Source organism: Xenopus laevis, chromosome 8S (assembly GCF_017654675.1).
Source record: "Xenopus laevis strain J_2021 chromosome 8S, Xenopus_laevis_v10.1, whole genome shotgun sequence".
In the NCBI taxonomy this organism is placed as follows: Eukaryota; Metazoa; Chordata; class Amphibia; order Anura; family Pipidae; genus Xenopus; species Xenopus laevis.
Window position 1 is genome coordinate 17,942,006 of NC_054386.1, and position 23,571 is coordinate 17,965,576.

The 23,571-nt window shown below is 37.1% G+C and overlaps 1 protein-coding gene across 4 annotated transcripts in view; it reads left to right on the forward strand.

The window, feature by feature from the left end:
- Positions 1-23,571, forward strand: part of bcl11b.S (BCL11B, BAF complex component S homeolog) — a 78,301-nt gene that overhangs the window by 38,944 nt on the left and 15,786 nt on the right. The gene's annotated exons all lie outside the window — the stretch shown is intronic.

Here is a 23,571-nt window from a genome sequence, read left to right on the forward strand (position 1 = left end):
TAGGAGATGAAAATGTTTCATTGAGCCATTTATGGGCTTGTTTTGTTGCTACACTTGATTTTGATTAGAATAAAGGCAGTAGTTACAGTGCCAGAGGGTTAAAGGAGGGGGGAACTAGATTGGGTCTTAAGCTCAAGACAACTTGCCAAGATATTTACAAAGAAGTGATCATTTTTAATCGGGCCCATGCTAATAGCACAAATAGCCAAAATTAGACTGCAAGCTCTTCAGTTGGATGTGCATGCCTAATACCGCAATAAGAGTGTATTATTTATGGTACGTAACAAAATTTCCTTTTTAAATCTCTATTCTTCCTTTGTGAATAAACCCCGAATAGGAATAGCATCAGCTTCTTCTTCTCAGAATATTCTTCATTAGCATTTACACAATGCCTCGCATGTAATTATAAACAGGGTAACAGCATATCCAAAATTAGACATGAAGCTACAATTATCAATCGTTTAAAACAGTTTTATTCCTAGAAACAAAATCATTGGGATCTATGGCTCCTTATTAAGCCCTTGGTATGTTGTTTTTGCAGTTAAAAGAATAATTAATAAAAAAACATCGCTTTTGGATTTCCCTTTTCCAATAGATATCTTTTTATTGGCGAATTGAGCTATCTTCTTCCAGCACATATAAGGGTTTTTTTTTTTTGCTGGCTTCTCTGTGACTCCCAAATCTTCTGCGTCTATATTTCCATAGCTGCATGCTTGTTCTTTGTTAATCACTTGGCAAGCGCTTATTTGAATATTAAAAATTTCTTTAATCATCAAAGGCAGGAGCACAGCTTCATGAATATTCATATTTTTCTCCTCAGACTAGATTCTAGTTCATTACCCTGCAGTAAAGCCAAACAGTCATCAATCGCGCTCATTACAGCCGCTGGCGTTTTGATTGGCTGCCTGCTGCTAGGAGCTTCTTTTTTTTCTTTCTTCCCTCCTTTAGTGAGACTTGCCGTGTACCTGCCAACAACAACAACAACAAAAAAATCAATATTGGTAGAATACAGTAAAAACAATAAAAACTTTGCAAACTTGTCAAACCTGCTTCTTTCTTATAAAGGAAAAGAAAAAAATAATACCTACATATATGTAACATGAAACAAGAGCTTTGCAGAAGAATATTTGTCAAGAGAGTTGACGTAAGTTTCATTTGCATAATGACTTTGTACTTCTGCATTAATAAAATTTGCATATGAAGCCATGTTAATTACTCCTGATCATGCTTTTTGCATTCATGCATAGTAATTTTCTCCGACTTGTGAGAATTAATGTCTTGGCATTGGGGGAGGGGGGGAAGGGACACGGTACAGTCTGCAATATCTTTAGTGACGATCCCTTTCTTAACTGTTGAAGCTCTTGAGTGTATTCTTGAGTGGCATGGTCAATTCAGATGATAGAGAATATAAAGCTGCAAATGAAAAGCAATTAAAAAACCTGTAAAAATAAAGTAACATTGTGAGTGAAATGAAAAGAGGCCAGAAGCTAGGTTTTTTTGTTGTTATTCAATCAGTATTATGTGTTAGCTGAGACAATAAGACGTATTTTTTATGTCCCCAAAGGCAAGCTTCTTATTTACTTTTTAGAAGCTTCTGTTAAAGAACTCAAAATGGAATGACCTTTTAAAGGTAACCCTAGCCCAGCACTAAGTCAACCCCAATGGGATGTCAACTATGCATTGCATAAAACTGGTGTAGACTTCCAATCATGTGTGTTTTATTCAGTATTGATATAGATCCAACGTTGGCTTCTAGTGTGTGACCCTCTTCTGCATATTTACAGCTGAAATGTACATCTGCCTATGTCAGCTTTGGCACATGCTGCAAGGGGCATCATTGTTTCACACTGGGAGCCAGAAAAAGGTGATTGCAGCTTACATTATATTGCATATTTCTAGTGTATACCAGCTCAATGGGTAACATGATGTAGTTGGTTGAGGGCTAAAGTCAACCTCTAAAGAAATCACTATACCAATCAATATGAATTTTTGTCCTTTGCACATATGATTGACCAGCTTGACCATTCTCACCTTCTAGTGCAATCATTTTGAGTATTTACATTTGATTGCATCTAATTAAACATCCTTTGCCTACTAACCTCTATTAATACCTGTGAGAGTTCAATAGGCCACCGAAAAAGTGGAGGTTCCACAGCCATTCCCAGGACTTCTGTAATTTTATTTTTGGGCTGTTCTGTAAACTCTCGGATCAAAACAGTGTGTGCCCTAAATCCTTAAAACACAGTAGTGGGGCTCATTTATCAACACTAGGCAAATTTGCCCATGGGCAGTTACCTATAGCAACCAATCAATGATTAGCTTTTTAAAGCCAGCTGCAAGTAGAACAATGAATGCAGCAATCTGATTGGTCGCCATGGGTTACTGCCCATGGGCAAATTTGCCCAGTGTTGATAAATAACCTCCACTTATGTGTGCCCAACATTTGGTTGTAAACTATATATTTAAAATGGAATTGTGCTGGACATTTTCCAACAAAATATATTGAGGCGTTGGAAGATACAGATAATGGGCTCATCTGTTGGCATGTCATGCACCGGATTGTAAATGTTTAGTTGCTTACTACATATTAAGCATCCCCTAATCTTTTCTTACATAAAACATAATAAGTGATAGATGGCATTAATGAAACAGTTCATAGTTTTTTTTTTCCATTGAAGATGGAATACATGTAAGACTAGATAGGTGTTAATTGTTCCCCTTTGTTGGCAGGTGTAATTCGCTCGACGGAAATCTTTTTTTATGCCCTTCAGTTGCAAAGGGTTAACTTGACAATCCAAAAGACTTTTCTTCTGTCTGGGAAACTGGGAAATGAAAAGTAAGGGTTTTCTCCACAGACCTGTATGCAAAATGAAAGCTTATGAATGCTGCTCCCATTAGCAGTAAGAGGGAAAGCTATATTCAGGTTACAATAGCATTTACAGTAAAACTGCTGGTCCAGCACTAATCTTGCTACAGTTTCATGGCAGAATACCTTTTGCTAGGAACTCTGCCTAACTGCCTTCTTCTTCACATGACATTTTTTTCTTCCTGACCTCCTTATTTCACAACTGGAATACAGCAGCCACTCCTGCTTTAAGCTATTTCACCTCTTGATGCTCAACAGTTTCCAGTTCCTTTGCTCACTATATGACAGCAGTATTTTACTGAACTACTATTTGTGACTACAGAGGGGCTTGTTCGGAATCATAAAAGTGACACACAAAACACTTTCTGGCTCCATTAACATGATTAGACCTTTCCTACTTTTTTAGTACTGAATAACAGGGACTGTACATATCTTGAGGGTACACAAACTCTTGAGGGTACACAAACGTATTTAAGGCACTCTGTTAAATTAAAAGATTTTATGGCTTCATCCCAACAATACATTAGAATATCTTAAGAAGTGTCTTCAATCTCCTGAAGAAGTGTCAATCTATTATATGAGTGTGTATATACAGTATATGTGTGTATATGTATATATATATATATATATATATATAGTGATGGGCGAATTTGCGCCATTTTGCTTTGGCGAAAAAATGCACAAAACGGCATTGGCGTCTTTTTTTTTTTTTTTTTACACCGGCGTCCGTTTTTGACGCCGGCACCCGCCTTATGGAAATTCGCCCATCACTATATATATATATATATATATATATATATATATATATATATATATATATATATATATATATATATATATATATATATATATATATATATTTATATGATCACCTGAAATTCCTTCACTTTATGCATGGCCCCAAATTGCTTGCCCATAGTAAAAAAAAAAATAAATAAAATAAATTGTTTACCTGCATCTGGAATCAACCTTAACTACAAGCCCCATAACCATTGGTCCATACTGTACTTTCCTTCTAGCAAACACGATTTCGATGCAGACTTAAAGGAAAACTATACCCCTCGAACAATGTAGGTCTCTATAGAAAGATATTGCATAAAACAGATCATGTGTAAAACCCTGCTTCGTGTAAATAAACCATTTTCATAATATTATATTTTTTTAGTAGTATGTGCCATTGGGTAATCATAAATAGAAAATCACCATTTTAAAAAATAAGGGCCGCCCCCTGGGATCGTATGACTCACAGTGCACACAAACAAACCATACATGTTAGGTCACATGAGCCAATTAACAGACAGAGTTCTGTCTTTTGCTTCCACATTTCTTCCTGTTACAGGGGGTTATTTATCAAAGTCCAATTTTATCTCAACATTTTCTGCTACAAACTCCGATCAAATCCACTCGGGATTTTTACTCTAAGATTTTCCCAAAAATTTGCTTTGTGACAAAAAATCAGATTTTCACGATTTTTTTGGATTACTCATCTGAAAAACTGTTTTTTCGCATATTTCACCCAAAAAATCAGATTTCTTATGCTTTTTGCCCAAAAACTTTGAGGTATTGCACGAAACACGTCGCTCATCAAAAAAAATCATTGGGACTTCTTCCATTGACTTATATGCAGCCTCGACAGAGATGCCGATTTTCTGATTAGGACTTCTCCATCATGGGGCTTTAATAAATTCCAAAAAAATTGTGATTTTATAAAAAAAAAAAAAAATCACAAATTTTTCAGGATTTTTGCATTCGGAGTTTAGTAAATAACCCTCTTAGAACTACATTATTTGTGGTCAGGTGATCTCTGAGGCAGCACACAGACCATCACGAAATGATGGTTCAAGGCAAGAGATTTAAACGGGCAATATTTACTTAAATATATATTCCAGTTTGTGAGAGTCTTTAATATGCCATTTAATGCGATATAAACTATCTGTTGCTTAAATATTCAATTTAGGAGTAAAGTTTTCCTTTAATGAGCCACAACATTAAAAAAAAACAACTAAAATTCCTCTTCAAAACACTGCTATAGTTTTGTTAAGAAATATATTTCAGATAGGTCATGCTTTGTATGCTTTTTAGAGGGTTATTTTTGCTGATTTACTATGCAGAGCTGTTGCGTTATGTTTAACTTTAATGTGTTAGATTAGGAAGCAGATCAGAAATGTTGATGACAGGAAATGAGCGTGTGCAGAAACTTCCCATGAAGACCAGACCTCACAAAAAAGCACTTAGTGTAAAATTTTTATTCCTGATACTTAGAGCTGAAGTATTTACATAGGGAATTTAGATCACTCACTTGTGGTTTTGGCAAGAGCTTCACACAAATGTTTTGCACTGGTGGTCTCTGAGCCATTTAAGATAAACGACAAAATCAAATGCAGTCCTTTCTGAGATGAGAGCGGGAACTGGTGCCAAAGATGAAGTATTTCCAATGTGATCACAGAGGGAGTTGCCAGATCAGTGAGCAGTGGTGTGTGTCTAGCTAAACGATGTCTTTTTGGTGTACATAATCTAGCTCCTGTCATTCCATTATCTTATATTAAAGAGAGGTAACGCAATCTTAGAATGGGTTGATAAAGAAATACTGTAGATGGATAGTGATGGGCGGATTTATTCACCAGGCGCAAATTCGCGGTGAATTCCCACGATTTGCCGCCGGCAAATAAATTTGCAAAGCCCTCGCAAAATATAACCAGCGTCAAAAAAATGGACGCCGTTCCGCGAATTTCACGGGAAATTTATTGGCGAAGCGAAACGCCACAAATTCACCCATCGCTATAGGTGGATAAAGCTGACAGAAGGGTGGTCAGATCATATAAACGTATAGCTAAATAGATTGTATTTAGAGTTTTTGCATGAGTTTTTATATTTCTAACTTTTATTTATTTATATATGTGTGTGTGTGCATATACACATACACACACACACACACTGTATATAAAAATACAAGGTATGACTATGTGCCTGCTGTTCATAATAATAATATGCAGTGAAACATATGTTGTAAATTTGCCTCTAAACATTTATTATATAGTAGACATTTTCAATAGTCTGCATTACCATAAGCAAAACAACCACAATATTATAGGGTCTTGTGTGAGGAGAATGATCTATTCTGAGCAGAATGGAGACAGACTGGATATCAAACCTGTCACTCCATAACCCCCAGCATGCCTTTAGATATGATGTCTGTTGCAGGATACCGAGTGTTGTATTTAAACAATTTTGTGTCATTATATTAGAGAGATTGTTCACCTTTGAGTCAGCTTTTAGTATGACGTAGAGAATGATAGTCTGAGAGAATTTGCAATATGTTTTAATTTTTTAATATTCGTATTTTTTCAGTTATTTAGCTTTTTATTCAGCAGTTCTCCGTTTGCAGTGTCAGCCATTTGGTTGCTAGAGTTTAAATTATCCTAGCAACCATGTACTGATTTTTAAAAGAGACTGGACTATGAATAGGAGAGGGCCTGAGTAGAAAAACGAGTAATAAAAGTAGCAATTACAATACATTTGCAGTCTTGACAGATCATTTGTTTTTAGATGGGGTCAGTGTCCCCCATTTGAAAGCTGGAAAGAGTCAGAGGTAGTGACGGGCGTAACGCATGCCCGTTGACTTTAATGCGCCTCAAATTGTCACAGGCATTGGAATTGACACCAGCGTCAATTTTGACGCCCACGTCCAAATTCTCGTTTTGCGAATTTTTCACCTTTTCGTGAATTTTGCAGGAAATTCGCAAATTTTTCAGCGAAGCACGACAAATTCACCCATCACTAGTCAGAGGAAGAGGGAAAATAATTAAAAACTATACATAAAAATAGTGAAGACCAATTGAAAAGTTGCTAAGAATTGGCCATTCTATAACATGCTAAACATTTACTTGAAGGTTAACCACCCCTTTAATGCCTTGCCTGTGAGGGTACCAACAAACATTGGTTGTAGTCTTTTGTGATGATGTGGGGTCTTGCACTTACAGATATCTTGACTTTTTTTTTGTAAAGTACCAACATATTCCACAGTGCTGTACAATAAATGGCTGAATACTTTGAAGATGACATATATAAGCAACCTCTGATAACTGATACAAGAGGTACAAAGGGTCTTGTGCGAAAAAGCTCTACTTCTAGGATAATAGATTCTGTTGAACCTTGGAAATTCATTTTAACTGCCCCTTAGACATTATTACATTTTTCCTATCTTTGCACCATACATAATAATGTACTTGGCATAAACCAATATTGAACTTGCAGGCAACAAAAATCCATCACATTGGAGTATTGATTTGTTGAAATGTTATTTAGACTTTTATTTAATTTCTGCAATCCCTCCCCCCCCAGCTATAGCAAGACTTCGTTTATCTGTGGTCTTGTGAAATCTGTGTCCGTGCCTTTTTTCTTTGGGTGGCTGAGCTGGGTGTGTTAAGGTGTGAGACCGTTTTAGTGGGTGCTGAGCAGCAGGAATCTGGACTCTGTCCTCAACAACTAGCAGCCACTGATAAAATCTCACTTGAGAAAACAAATGGATTGTGTTGATTTAGAGGCTGGCATTCCAACATGTTCCCTGTAAATGGATGCCGGGCCTGTCCTTACATTCTTTTAACTCTTGGAGCAGTTCAAAGGGCCAATTATTGCTCAAATCTATACTCAAGTTTATATTGTTCATTAAAAATTAGCGAGTTAGCCTCTCAAGTCTTACCTGCTTGAATAAAGCTATCTTGTATTGCTTGACAGGAGAGACACAGCCAGGTTTCCATTTGTAAGGCAGGGAGGACTTTATATCTTGCACCACACAAGCTCAGTTCTTGAGACATTCTAGAGCAATGGTCCCCAACCAGTAGCTCGGGAGCAACATGTTGTTGACCAACGCCTTGGATGTTGCTGCCAGTGGCCTCCAAGCAGGTGCTTATTTTTGAATTCCTGGCTTGGAATCAAGTTTTAGTTTCATAAAAACCAAAGTTTACTGCCAAACAGAGCCTTATATAAGCTGCCAGTCCTCTTAAGGACCACCAGTAGTCAACCACAATTTATAATTGGTACCCAGGAACTTTTTGCATGCTTGTGTTGCTCTCCAACTTTTTTCAACCGGGTTGGGGATCCCTGTTCTAGAGAGTATGCTTTCTTTCCCAAAAGAGCTTGATGTCCATCTGATACACTTGAGTATTTTGTGTTAAGCATCTGTATATTATTTGTGAAGTTAGCTAGCATTAGGCAAAAATACAAGCTCTCCACTTTCAGAGGCTAATTTACGTTCCCTTTCTTTTTTTTTTAAACAAATGTGATGAATTACAGACCAAGTATTGTTTTTTTGGCAACAAAGTAGCCTTATGAAACAATCCTAAAAAATAAAGAAAAATAAGAAAAGACTCGGCAATCTAGTGTTAGTGCAGTATCTTTTCTTTCATTTCCAAATATGTACAAGGTTTACCTAAAAAGTCCACACAGTTAATGTGCGAAGCAAAACACAAAGCAAAAGAAAAATCCAAGCATTTTCTTGAAATGGTTGGTACTGATAGTTCTTGAGTGATTGCCTCACTGGAAAGAGATGCCAGCTTTGCGGAGAAATCGACTTGTTTTCTAGGCTTCCCATAATTACTGCTGCAGTCTACAGCACTTAGAGAATAGGGTATATCAAAGCACATGCTAAGTGTTTATGACAGTATTTGGCCAAGCTCTGCCTGAAAGAAACATTATCTTCCCTTGGAAAGTAAACGAAGACAAGACGCCCTTAACCCTTGCATCTCTCTATCCTCTCAGACACAACAGCACTACAAAGATTTGGTCAGGAAATCATTACCTATTCCTTTCTTTGGTTTCCTCTAGAGGTGACGATACAAGTTGAAGAATTTATAAAAAAAAAAGAAGGTTAAAGTAGTTATTGAGTTATTGTACTTTTTTGGTAATTATTGGAATTTTGGTAACATAAACCTTGTAAACTTGATTTTTTTTCCCTAAAATTCCAGACATACATGTGTAGTTGTTTTAGACACATCTGTCACCCATGACTAACAGTCTAATGTTTGAATGTATTGATACCGGAGAAAAGCTTTCAGGAGGAGAACTAATCTTACTAGTAGATTGTTGGTGTAGACAGTGGAACAACAGGGGCACATTTCCATCAAGTCGCATTTCATTCAGTAACTGACCTTATTTGTAATATGAATAATACTATTTGGAATAAACACATAAAATACATCATTCTCACGGTATCCCACTCCACAACTGTAGTTTCCTACATTATGAAAATATTTCTTATATCTGGTTCTCGCACAACTATCCCTCCTATCTCAGCTATCACTATTTAGTATAGGGGCAACAATGATATTCTGATAAAATGTGAAGGATCTCCATTTTTTATTTTGTGTGGTTTTTGAGCTATTTGCCTATTTATCTGCTGTTCTACAGCCTGAAGTTGCCCTTGTTTGTCTTTGTTTGGTCAACCATTTGTATGAACTGTCAGAAAAGGTTCTGTGGAAGGCACAGTGGAAGTGGAAGGTTACATCTTCAGAAGAATGGACCCAGATGTTGTATAGCTGTTGAAACCCTCCCACATACAGTATAGTATGCCTGACAGTTGGGCTATAACTCAAAAATGTTTACTTAATATAATGACTAAAGTGCTGCCTGGGTATGCCTCCTTAGCCATTAAATGCATACCTCTTAAAATGTTGTTTTAGCCAGCTTTATGACCCACTGCAGCATATAAGGCCTATACAAAAAATGTGCAAAGAACTACAGAAACTCCACATCATTATGTGGACATTCTGCTAATGAACACTGGGATGCAATGCTAGCTAGCTATGACTGTGGGTCATCACAGTTACATATTAAGGCCTGTTTGCCTTATGGATATTTAGATTTAAATGTATAACATTTATGGTCAATTAACAATGTAGGGTTGCACGGCCTACATCTTGAAATAAAAGAATAGCTTGATCACCTTACTTATAGCTATCACTATACATATAAATAACGTGACAGAGTACACATAGTTGGTCAAAGCAAGCCTAGTTGATAAGGTTTGAACTGAAATGAACTCAGAATATTAATTACATTTAAATAGCACTCTAATTCTGCATATGAAACTTGATGTCAACCAATAACCACATTTTTAATATGTTTCCTCAGGAGGTTGGCTATGACTTGCCCTATTAAGTTATGGCTATCATTGTCTCACAATAGATGTCACAATAAATGTGCACTGATGTCACAATTCAGGACATTATGGCCTACTGATCACTAATGTTATGATAACATAGAGCAGAAAAAGCCTTAAATGGGCTTAAATTACTGAGGAACCTGATGGCATCAGTTAATTTTACTGTTTAGTGCATGTGGGATTAATCAGGACCCACAGCTCCGATCCTCAGCATGAATCTCACGTGGCCCAACCAGTGGGCGTAATCAAAGACTCCTATTTCAAAATCCATACAAGATGTTGCTGTTTTTCTCTAATGACACTATGAGCATTTGGAAATGCATTCTCTCCTTCTCTCTGTCTCTCTCTCTCTTCTTTAACTTTTTTTTTATAGCCATCTTAAAAAGGAGTTTGGATATTTAGCACAGCTGGTGCTCATTACATTATGCACTATCAATAAAATAGCATGTGTAATTAATTTTTAATGCAATGCTGTATGCAGCTCTTTATAGTACTAGATGAGGTGAGCTGACGCTGGTCATTGCTGTAAGGAAAGCCCATAAATAAAATTCCTTGATAATTTATCTTTATCAAATTCACAGCCAACGAATGTTCAAGTCTCTGGTGCCTGATAAAATTGTGTTGTGTTAAGTTTCAGGCCTCTGTTTCAGGAAAAAGTGAAGGGTTTTTACAAGGAGGAATATTTAACAAAGTGTTACTTTGCCAGATATGAAAGAGCATGTTGTGGCAATGATATATGCTTTGTTATAATGTAAGAAGTCACCTGATCAGTCCTGTCATTATCATGCCTAGAAGCTTAATTTAAGAATTAAATTGCATTTACAATTAAATTATCTTCCAGGACGTCTGTTTTACTCAATATAAAGTATGATACTGTTGCCACAAATGAACTTTTTCATTTTGAATGACCATTTATTATATATGATACTTGGTCCGAATATCCGAACCTCAAATAATTTGTGGTTTTCGGAGGAAAAAAAACGAAGAATTTTTCACGATTTATTGAAGTCCGATGCTCTAAAAACTCAGAATCCGAAACACGGCATCTAAAAGCTCACAAGGTCCTGTATAAGTCAATAGGGAAGGTGCACTGATGTCCGTACCGATATCCGATGAGTTAGTGGGTCCTGCGCAAAAAACTCAGACAACTACAGAGTTTTTTGCGCAGAAACCACAAACAATTCGGAGTTTTCAGGGAAAGCTCCAAAGTTTGCCCGACCCTATTTTTTCTGTCTTTTTTTTCATAAATAAGGTCCATTCGGGCAATCGGAGTTGCTCGGATTTCTAACTTAGAAATACTCCGATAAATTCGGACCTTGATAAATAACCCCCTTGGTACCCCCTTCTTTAGCAAGCAATTTAACTGGGCTTAAATATGGACAGTAGACTCTAATACATACAGTGGATGTTAGCTGAGCTATTTCATGATGACTGTAGCTAACCAACTTACTAAAAAAGTTCATTCTTGTTGCAGGACTTGGTCTGGAACATGTAGAGGCCCATTTATCAAAGGCCGAATTTTAAATTCATGTGAATTTTTTTAAACTCTAATAAATCTGATATGCTTTTCTAATGAAAGTTATTCCCTCTGCAAAATGTTAGAAGGAAAATGTTAGATGCTGGAACACTATAATTGGCAAAATGCTATATTCTTGTTTCGTTTGAATGCAAACCACAGAAATTTAGTACTGTTCATTTATAATTTTGATTAGGAATTGGTTTATTTACACTACATTCTTGCAGTTAGTATTGGGTGCCTCAGTGTTGGCCAAGAAGCAGGCAAACTTTTCTTTCTCGCTTACATCAGATAGTACTAGTTGCTTTGCTGTTGACATCACTAGCATCGGACATGGGTATCTGAAATGTTCCATTAGGCTGCACATTTGTGGCTTAGATTTATTATATAATCTCATTTGTTTGAGCCATTGTTCTGTGAATTCTACTCAACTTCAATGTAATTGGCGGCAACAGTTTTTTTTTTTTTCTGAATGGCATGATATTTATGCATTAGCATTATCAAAACCCGGGAGAAATCATTCAGAACTGTGAGAGTGCAGCGTCACTTTTTAATTTCATGTTGATGCAAAGCCCTGAGTAATTTTCTCCCTGTCTATTCCCATTGCATCCGCCAGGATGATTTTCCAGGCTTCTTAGATCAGGATAAAAGGCTATTTTTTTTTATTGCACTGCAAGATGTAACGGCAAACAGAGCAACTGTCATTGTTTGTAACTCTTCTTCTTTTGGTTTAGTGGAGCCAGGTTTTAGTTTTATTTTTATCATCTGTTATCTATTTTATTAACTTTATATAGCACCGACACATATACATAGTTCTTTATAGAGATTATACATCATTTGCATCAGCCTCAATCTAAGGTCAAACATACAACATAAACATAATACAAAACATCTTGAAAATAGTGAACAAGCTGGAATCATACTCAGGACCACAGTCTCTCTGGCTTTTTATAAAATTAATTTTTCTGTGACCACTAAAATTGTAAAGGCATTGGACCTAATTTACAAACAGGACAAAAGGCAAAGTACAATATGGTTGTTTGTTTTCCCACAATGCAGCATTTTGTATCAGAATTCCAGCAGATTTGTGCCTGCCTCAAGTTAATGTGAATGTTTGTTTACATGTGGACACAGTAGTCTAGAAAACAGAGCCGGAACTAGGGGTAGGCAGAAGAGGCACCTGCCTAGGGTGCAACGAAAGGGGGGCGCTGGGCAGGTACCTGACTTTTGCCTACCCCTAGTCCATGTTCGCTGCTCCTCCCACTCTTCCAGCGCTCCTCCCCGCCTCCCTCCCCTCAAACGCTTTCCCCGCCTCTCACCACTCCCCTCGGTCGATTTGCTCTGCCTCCAGCGCTGTAACACTCTCCTCTCCGGCGTTGTGCGCATGTGTGCGCACAATGGTTTCAGGAGCACGTCCGTGCGAGCGATCGCGGAGGGGAGCACGGAAGAGAGCGTGGAGGGGAGTGCGGTGGCCACCCGGGACGCCTAGGGCGCCCGGTTGGCTTGGCCCACCACTGCTAGAAAATACAGGCACAAAATAAAGCAAGTTTCAAAAGTCCTCAAATTTAGCCCAGATCAATGATAGATTTTAAGTACAGGTATGGGATCCGTTACCCATACCCGTTATCCCGAAAATTCTGAATTACGGAAAGGCCATCTCCCATAGACTCCATTATAATTAGTGATGGGCGAATTTGTCCCGAAAATTTTTTTTTCATGCCGGCGTTAAAGTCAGTGCGTCCGAATAATGTTGACGCGCGACAGTTTTGATGCGATCGATTTTTCTGATGCGCATTTAAAAATTTTTGACAATGGCAAATTTTCCCGGCAGTTTCGCAAATTTATTTGCCGGTGGCGAAGCGGGGAAATTCGCAGTGGATTCGTACCTGCCGAATATTTTCTCCCATCACTAATTATAATCAAATAATCTAGACTTTTAAAAATCCATTTCCTTTTTCTCTGTAAAGTAGCTTGTACTTGATCCCAACTAAGATATAATCCATATTGGAAGCAGAACCAGCCTATTAGGGTTATTTAATATTTACATGATTTTCTTGTAGTCTTAGGGGCAGATTTATAAAGGGTCTACCGTAAGTGAATTTCAGGGAATTTTCAAAGTAAAAAAATTCGAAATTCAAAGTAACTTTTTGGATACTTCGACCATTGAATAGGATACTACGACTTAGAATTTAATTCGAATTCGATTTGAAGTAAAATAGTTTGAATATTCGACCATTCGATAATTGAAGTACTGTCTCCTTCGACTTCAATACTGCGCCAAATTAAACCTGCCGAAGTGCTATGTTAGCCTATGGGGACCTTCGACAGCATTTTTCTAAAAATCGTTCAATCATACAATAAAATCATTCCAAATCGTTCGATTCCAAGTATTTAATCGTTCGTTGGAACGATTTTACTTCGACCGCATAATATACAAATTCGATAAAAAAAGTTCGAATTCGATATTTGAATTCGAAGTATTTTAATTCAATGGTCGAATTTCAAAGTATTTTTTACTTCGAAATTCGACCCTTGATAAATCTGCCCCTTATGGCATGAAGATCCAAATTTCGGAAAGATCCGTTATCCGGAAAGCCCCAGGTCCCGCGCATTCTGCATAACAGGTCCCATACCTGTACAGTGTTCCCTTGTACCTTATAATGTTTCAATCTAATTCACTAGTAATAGACACAAAAGAACTTATGATACCAAAAATACATAAACAAGGTACAAGCATGGTCTGTATGGTTTTAACACATGAAGATGTGCACTTTTTTTTATTGATGTCTGAGATCAAAGCCAACAATACAAAAAATTATATTTTGTATATACCGCTGCAAAAAGTAACACAAGCAAAAATAAAACACTTGCGTCTTTTTGATAGTTTCCTTGTAACTAGTTATCCAAACCTATTGCTCACTTAAACTGCAATGAAAAAAATATTAGACTAAGTTTACCATATAAAGATATATTGCCTCTCTTTTAAAGAACAATTCTTTCAGTTTCTTTTAGATCTTTAGCTTGAAAATATCAGGGCCTCCTACATTTTGCAACAGATGTTTTTGCTTGGAAAGAGAGAGTACGATAAAGAGCACAGGGGGAAAAGAGAACTGTTCCTTTAACACAAAGTTTACTGTCAGTTTTACTGTGCCTGGTTTCATTTATACTGGAGCCAGTCTTACTGTGTTAGACCCGTTTGCATTCTGAAATTAGTCCTAAACTCAATGGCAATGCCAAATTTGAATGTTTGTGTTTTATTTCGAATTCTTTTCACGGCCAGTCAGAACCGTCCAGGCACACATACAGGCTGTTGCGCCCCAGGAACAAAGTAAGCAAAAGCTTGCGTTTTCCTTGGCAAAATCCACAACCTCAAAAGAGTGTGGTGCCCAAAATAGTAGTATTTGATTTTATTAAAAAAAATCTATCCAGCAAAACCAGATGTGAGAAATAAACATGCCCATGTTAGGTTCCCAGGTTCTTAATTAAAAAAAAAAAATAATTAGAATTTGATGGCATGCTAGCAACAAATGTGGATGGATGGGGGGGCATTTCATATTCATTTTTTAAGAGTATTTTGTGTTACTTGGCTGATTGAATTAAAATAGATGTTTATCAATATTCAGGCGGACACTGCAACTCATTAGACACAAGTCGCAGCACGAGGTTCTTTGATTTCCTTATGAAAGTAGTTGCCACTATGCAATGATGGTATGGGTATTTTAGCACTTAACAAGACAATCTTAGGTAGTTTATGTAGCTGGCTTTTTTTAAAGCCCAATAGCAATGCTGTGATCCAATATTAATGATGTAGAAGAAACACATCAGAACACAAGAACACACTTGTAAGTGCAGGGCGAACCCTTGCAATTTTTGTCTTGTGTTTCTTCTACGTACTGTATGTATTGGGAGGTTGCCGTATCCTCCATCACTGAGCACCAAGCCTACCAAACACTATATAATAAGGATGTGCGAGTGCCCTTCTGCTACCGAGATTAATCATCCCATAATAAAAGTAGAGGTAATAATACCAGCAATTATTATCCAAACTGAAGGGTTATCACCTAGTTTCTACTAACATTAAGGTGCAAGGAGGCATGAAGTAGACTGTTTACCTATCCAGCATGTATTTAAAGTACACATGTTTTTGCCAAGACTTAGGAGAACATTTATTAAAGGAGAAGGAAAGGCTAAAACTAAGTAAGCTTTATCAGAAAGGTCAATATAAATATACCAGTAAACCCTCGAATTAATGCAACTCTGAGTCCTCTGTCAAAAGAAACACCACATTTCTTTCCTTCTATTGTGTACACACATGGGCTTCTGTATCAGACCTCCTGTTTTCAGCATAAACCTCCAGGGATAGGGCTTGAGCATGCTCAGTTTGCTCCTTTCCCGCTCCTTTCCCCCCTCCCTCCTCCCCTACCTGCTGTAATCTGAGCTCAGAGCTATGAGTGAGCAGGGAGATACTCATACAGAAAGTGATGTTACACAAGCTAATATGGCAGCTGCTATCCCGAAGAAACAGAGCTTCTAGAGCGGTTTACTCCGGTATGGTAAAGCATTATACAGAATAAATATAGTGTTATAGCTTTCACTATTGTGGCTAATCTATGGACCATAAACTGCTTCGGTAGCTTTCCTTCACCTTTAAAGTCCTAATGCTTTTTTTTTTTTTCACTGTAAAATCTGAATTTTATATGTATATAAAAATAAACAAGATTAGCACGCACTCCTGTTCATTTGCCACTTATTGGATTTAAAGCATCATATCAATAAACATCAACGTTTCAGTTCATGGACTAGAACCTTTGTCAAGATGTATTGACATTGTTATACGGAATACTCAGAATCTGGGGGTTTCCAGATAACAGATATTTCTGTAATTTGGATCTTCAAACCTTAAGTCTACTAGAAAACCATTTAAATATTAAATAAATCCAATAGGCTGGTTTTGCACTCAATAAGGATTCATTTTATCACAGTTTGGATCAAGTACAAGGTACTGTTATTTTATTACAGAGAAATAGGAAATCAATTTAAAAAATCGGAATTACTTGATTATAATGGAATCTATAGGAGATGGCCTTTCCATAATTCGGAGCTTTCTGGATAACAGGTTTCCGGATAACAGATCCCATAATGTATGTGTGTGTGTGTGTATATATATATATATATATATATATATATATATATATATATATATATATATATATATATATATATATATATATATATATATATATATATATATATACACAAACGCAAGACAGACTTCTCTCAATTGTCCTGAACTCTGTTACTTGTACAGGTATAGGATCCCTTATCCGGAAACCCGATATCCAGAAAGCTCCGAATTACGGAATGGCTTTAAAACTTTTTCTCTGTAATAATAAAACAGTAGCTTGTACTTGATCCCAACTAAGATATAATTAATCCTTATTGGAAGCAAAACCAGCCTATTGGGTTTATTTAATGTTTAAATGCATTTCTAGTAGACTTAAAGCATGAAGACCGAAATTACAGAAAGATCCGTTATCCAGAAAACCCAGGTCCCGAGCATTCTGGACAACAGGTCCCATACCTGTAATAATGTTACTAGTGCTAATAATGTAGATGAGCCGCTAGATACTTTCAGTAGGGTGTGAGCACCTATTGCATTCACTTTAAAGGAGAATTCAACCCTTAACTTGAAAAAACCCTACCCCCTACCTTATGTATACCCCCCTCCCTCCTCCCACCCCAGCCTAGCTTCTACCCTAGGGAAATGCCCCTAACTTTTTACTTACCCCTCGTTGCAGATTCAGGGGTCGCAGTTCACGGCAGCCATATTCTGGTCTTCAGTTATCTGAGACTGAGACCGGCAAAGCAGCAGATGTGCAGTTTGAGCAATTTCCCGGTTTGCGACAACTGCGCATGCGGCAAATAGATGGAAATTGCCAAAGTGCCAGAAGAAGACCCGAAAGAAGGCTGTCGTGAACTCCGATCTACTAAATCTCCCCAAATCTTAGCGTGTGCCCTTACCCTTATAGTTATAACATTATTAGCTTTGGATGTAACTTTTTTGTGTTGACTGCCATCTAGACTAGTAGAAATAATTTTCTAGCTGTCTAAAATATAGAAGTCTATCATTAGTTCTTTTAGAGTTCTTTGGAATAAAAGGTGCCATTCGATGGAGCCATGTATTGCAGTCTTTCATTCAAAAATATGCGCCTGACTTCCCACTTTTGTATCTTTCAATACATGTAAGGAGAAAGTAAAGGTTGTGCACACATTCAGTGTAATTCATTCTATTGACAGCAATCATGATCCAGAGCCTGTTGAAACTTCACCTCTAATTGAAATGGGAAAGGTAAACCAGTTTCAGGGCTCTGCACACTGTAATTGCAATAATTTAATTTAACTATTTAACCTGTAATTCAGTGGTATTTATTAAAGAGCATGGGAGAAAATGAGGCCATTAGGAGCCAGAGATGAATACATTGAAATGAAAATGAACGCTTCTAACTGCTAGTTGACCTTCGTTTTGTTGCAGTTTTTATTAGGCTGGTCATGGTAATTACCGGGACGTGAATCACAGAGAAAAGTGAATAATTCCGTAATGAATTACTTTTTCTTCATCTCTCGTATCCCAAAGAGTGTTTTAAGAGCACACAAGAGCAACTTCATTTATCTTGGGACAGAGTACATTGATTGTGCCTATTTAGGTAACTCCACTTTTATGGATCAGATTTTGGGGCATATTTATAAATGTTTGAACTATGCCAGACATTGCCACTTTAATGATGCCATTATGTATCATACCATACCATGAATGTTTGCCTGTATACATGTGTTATTATGTGTCACATATTACATGTACTATGAAGCATGAAAAACCTGCAAAATTAATAGAGAAAACTGCTGATTTTTGTAACAAATCAATTAAATGTTATGCCTGCAGCATTGTAAATTAATGGCAGAAATATTGGTGTTTGTCGGATGTTAAATAAAACACACCATAATTAGCACAACGCATAGGGGCACATTCACTTAGTTAGAGTGAAGGAATAGAATAAAAAAAACTTTGAATTTCGAAAAAAATTTTGGCTACTTCGACCATCGAATTGGCTACTTCGACCTTCGACTTCGAAGTCAAACGTTTCGAACTAAAAATCGTTATATTCGACCATTCGATAGTCGAAGTACTGTCTCTTTAAAAAAAAACTTCGACCCCCTACTTCGCCACCTAAAACCTACCGAGGTGCAATGTTAGCCGATGGGGAAGGTCCCCAAAGGCTTTCTAACAATTTTTTGGTCGAAGAAAAATTGTTCGATTGATGGATTAAAATCCTTCGAAATCGAACGATTCGAAGGATTTAATCGTTCCAACGAACGATTTTTCTAACTATTTGAGGTAAATCCTTCGACTTCGAAGTCGAAGGATTTACATTTGCCAGTCGATTATCGAGGGTTAATTAACCCTCGATATTCGACCATATGTAAATCTGTCCCATAATGTTAATTCAAGACTTCACTTCTTCACTTGAAGAGCAAGAGAGCTTGCAAACTACACCATATATTTTGCACCACTATTTACACCTCTTTTTAAGACTAAAACATTTTACACAGCTTTATAATGAAGTCTCTTTTGATTTTGAGCATTTTGATCCCATTGCAGAATGACTTTAAAAGAATGGAATAAGTAGCCAATTTAAAAGCAAACTTATATTTGTATGTAGTAAGCTGTTGAAGTTAGTATTTCAATCTTCAATTTTTCACACTGCAATTTGGTTTGCTTGGGCAATGGATTAAGTAACCGACAGTTACTGTACAATAAAAGAGAGCATTTTACTGCAGGAACCATGGTTAGTAGTACTATTATTTGTCAGGGATTTAATAGAAAATCCCCAATACACATACAAAGAGTTATTTAGAAGCAAGCATGGGTGTAGAAGTTTAACAGACTGGAGTGGGGCAGATTGGCAGAAAAGCAAAACCGACTGAAGCAGGACAGAGCAGTTGGAGAAGTAAGACAGACTGGAGCATAACAGAGCAGGTGGAGATGTAGGACCAAGTCAGGGGGTGGTAAATCCTTCAGACAAAGAGCTGTTTGGAAGCAAGCATTGGTGTAGAAGCAAAACAAACTGGAGTGGGACAGGTTGGGCAGAGAATCAGGACAGACTGGAACAGGGCAGATCAGGTTGTGGGATTTTTTGTGATGCATGAATGAACACCGGAGTGGGATGGGGAAGCAGGACCAAGTCAGGAGGGTGGTAAAGAGCTGTTTGGAAGCAAACGTGTGTGTGGAAGCTAAACAGACTGGAGTAGGACAGAATGGGCAGAGAAACAGGACAGACTGGAGTAGGACAGAGCAGGGGGAGAAGTAGGGCAGACTGGAGTGGAACGGAGATGCAGGAACAAGTCATGAGGGTGGTGAATCCTTCCGACAAAAATCTGTTTGGATGCAAACATGTTTGTAGAAGCAAAACATACTGCAGTAGGACAGAGCAGGTAGAGAAGTAGGACTGATTAGAGTGAGTCGTAGAAGCAGGACAGAACCAAAGCAGAACAGGAACGAGGCAGGACTAGACAAGAGATGAGTAGGAGCAAGGACAAGGAAGGGTAAGATCAGGAAAAGCTAGAGATAGGTGCAAGCTGCTTTGCTCAAACCACAAGCAGAGTATGTCAGGTCTGGCCACTGTTGAGTGACCAGCTGATAGGAGTCTATATGCAGAGTAACCTCGAAAACTCTATTGAATGACTCGGAAATTAGCAGAAGCCATAGTAAGTGAAATAGAAATAGGTTTAATGAGCAAAAAAATAAGAAACACAGATATAAATGCAGACTGGGTCCAAATAGATTTCCGAGGAAGTGCCATGTGGCACAAAACGCGTCAGTAGTCAAAGTTGACATGCCATTAATATTTGCCAACAAATAAAGAAACTTTTATTCATCACGATTTAACGTGTCAACGAAGTCCGTATTTGTGATACCTTAAAGGGGTGTAAAGGCAAAAATATAAAACCCCATTTTTTCTTTCTTTAATGAAAAAAAGTATCTCCAATATACTTTAATTAAAAAATGTGTACCATTTTTATAATAAACCTGACTGTATGCAGTGAAATTCCCCCTTCATTTTACTTGCTTTGACTGCTGTGGATAGGAAACTTCAGACGGTCCCTAACTGCTCTGCAGGGAAAACGATCATACATTCAAATGGCAGGGGGGAGGCCCCCCACCTTACTTCCCAGAACTCGAGCAGCTTTGTTTGTTTGCCTGTAAAGCAGCCGGCGACTGTGTTGAGATTTGTATCTGCAGACCCAGTGCAGTCTGCATATTCTGATTATTAATCAGTCTTGCTAAATGAGCTAATATGGCAGAAATTATTTGACCTATGCGGTCTTGATAATTTATGATGCTCCCTTAGCTTAACCTCTCAACAGACACCCAGACCACACTGAGCATGTGCGTAGTCTTGGTCTTGCAAAGATGTTTAACAAAGTAACAAGTTGGTGACCCCCTGCGGCCAACTTTGAAAACATAAATCCTTTTTTTAATTAGGCTTCTGGTGCAGTAAGTTTGTTTAGTATACAAAATACAGCATTTCTAGCATTATTCTATTTTAGACTTTAGTTCCCCTTTAAAAGCAAGGAAGTAATAAAAACATTGCACTGTTCTGCTGTTCTGTTCAATTTGTAGCAGGGATGTCTAAGAGTGCTAACTATATTCTAAAAGGATAAAAATAAAAAAAAAGAATTGTGCTCATACGGGAAAACGTTTTAATTGGATTAATGAGCACTATATTAAGTACAGTCTTCAGAGTGGTGTTGTTCGAATCCATCCCTAAACGATACGAAGGTAGACACTGTCATGTATTGGAACTTTAAAATCCCTTCATCTGTTCAGTTGCTTAGGAACAGGATCATTTGTCATGTATTTTAGAAGGGGTAAAATTGCATGTACTGTTGAAAATGCGATGAGCAGTTTCGATCATATCTAATTCACATTTATATTGCTGTGGATATTCGTACTGCCCAGCTGCCCTCTAAAAGACTCTGAGCTGTGGGATTTTGTGATGCATGAATGAACACTGGGAAGTTAGCCAGAGCTGTGCTCATAAGCTTCTTCATCATTTATTACTTTCTAGTTTTAATTGTTTTCCTGGGGTTTTTTTTTTTGAGATATTTATCTAGGAAGAATAGTGCTTCCTTACTGTGCCCTGCACTTGCTTTTGAAAGCTACAGAGGAAGACTGTAAATTACTGCCCACAAAAAAAAGCGCATCCTAGCATTAAATAAACATTTTAGCACCTGATAAAAAAAGCATATTTACCAAGAGATATTTATTGTCAATCTACTTGTCATAAAGGGTTGTACTTGAGGTTTGCATGTTGCCATGAAAGAGACAATAAACCAGTGATTTATTCTGTCTATCTAGTTGTTTATTATAATCAAAAACTGCAATAACCCAGGTGTAGTGCAGGCAAAGAGTTACAGTAAATACCATGTTTATGGCAATGACCTTCCTTGCTCAAGACATAAAACTCAAACATCTTTCGTAAGGCGTCCCGCAATCAATGAAGTGCTAGGAAGCACAGCAAAGCACTTCATAGTTTGTGCAAAAAAAACCCCAAGTATCTCACATACCAAGATAATAATGTTTTACATTTTCCTTGCAAGGAAAGATAGATATAAAAATAAATAAGCACGAGGATGGCCGTGCCTCCTTACCTTGGCAACATTTTCTCAAGAACTGATAGTAAAGGGCAACGAAAGTCTAAAATAGAATAATGTTAGACATGCTGTATTTTGTATACTTAATATAAACATGAACTTACTGCCCAGAAGCCCAATTAAACAAATGATTTATGCTTTCTAAGCTGGCTGTCATCTTGTAACTTTGTTAAACATCTTTGCAAGACCAAGACTATGCACATGCTCAGTGTGGTCTGGGCTTCAGTTGGGAGGTTAAGCTTAGGGATCGTTATAAATAATCAATACAGCACAGGTCAAATAATATCTGCCAGAAGCCGATATGGCAAGACTAATTAATAATCAGAAAATACAGACTGCACTGGGTCTGTGGATACAAATGTACACAGTTGTTACAGGGAAACAAACAAAGCTGCTCGAGTTCTGGAAAGTAAGGTGGGGGGCTCCCCCCTGCCATTTGAATGTATGATAGTTTCCCTGCAGAGCAGTTAGGGACCGTCATAGCAAGTAAAACGACGGGGGGATTTCACTGTTTTTTATTATAAAAACGGAACACATTTTTTAATTAAAGTATATTGGAGATGGATTTCTTTTTCATTAAAGAAAGTAAAAATGGGATATTATTTTTTTGCCTTTAATATACCCGAGTGCAACAGTTAGGGGCATATTTATCAAGGGTCGAATTTCGAATTGAAAAAAACTTCGAAATGCGAATTAAAAAAGACCAACATAAATTAAGTCAAAGTTTTTTTTTTTGGTCGAATAGGTCCTAATTCTGCCAAATTAGAAGCATACAAATCGAAGGAATAGTGCATTCGATCGACTTCGATCTTCTTTTTTTAAGGTCCAGTAATTGACTCCAAATGGGTTCTATGAGATCCCCTCATAGGCTAAAACAGCAATTCTGCAGGTTTTCGATGGCGAATGGTCGAAGTCTAATTTTTAAAGAGACAGTACATGATAAATTTCGAAATTCAAATTTTTTTATTTTTTTCAAATTCGAATCGAAGTACACAAAAAATAGCTCGAAATTCAAATTTTTTTCATTTGAAAAATTAACCACGACCTTTGATAAATCTGCCCCTTAGCCTCACAATGATTGTTTATATATATATATATATATATATATATATATATATATATATATATATATATATATATATATATATATATATATATATATATATATATATATATATACAGTGCTGGGTTACTGGGAAATGACTGCAGAACCATATAATGTAGTAGTTTCTTGTAACTATATCACAGGATCTCGACTATCTGCATTGCACAGTACCAAATGCTTCAAATTATATTTGTTATAGGGAACATATGCCC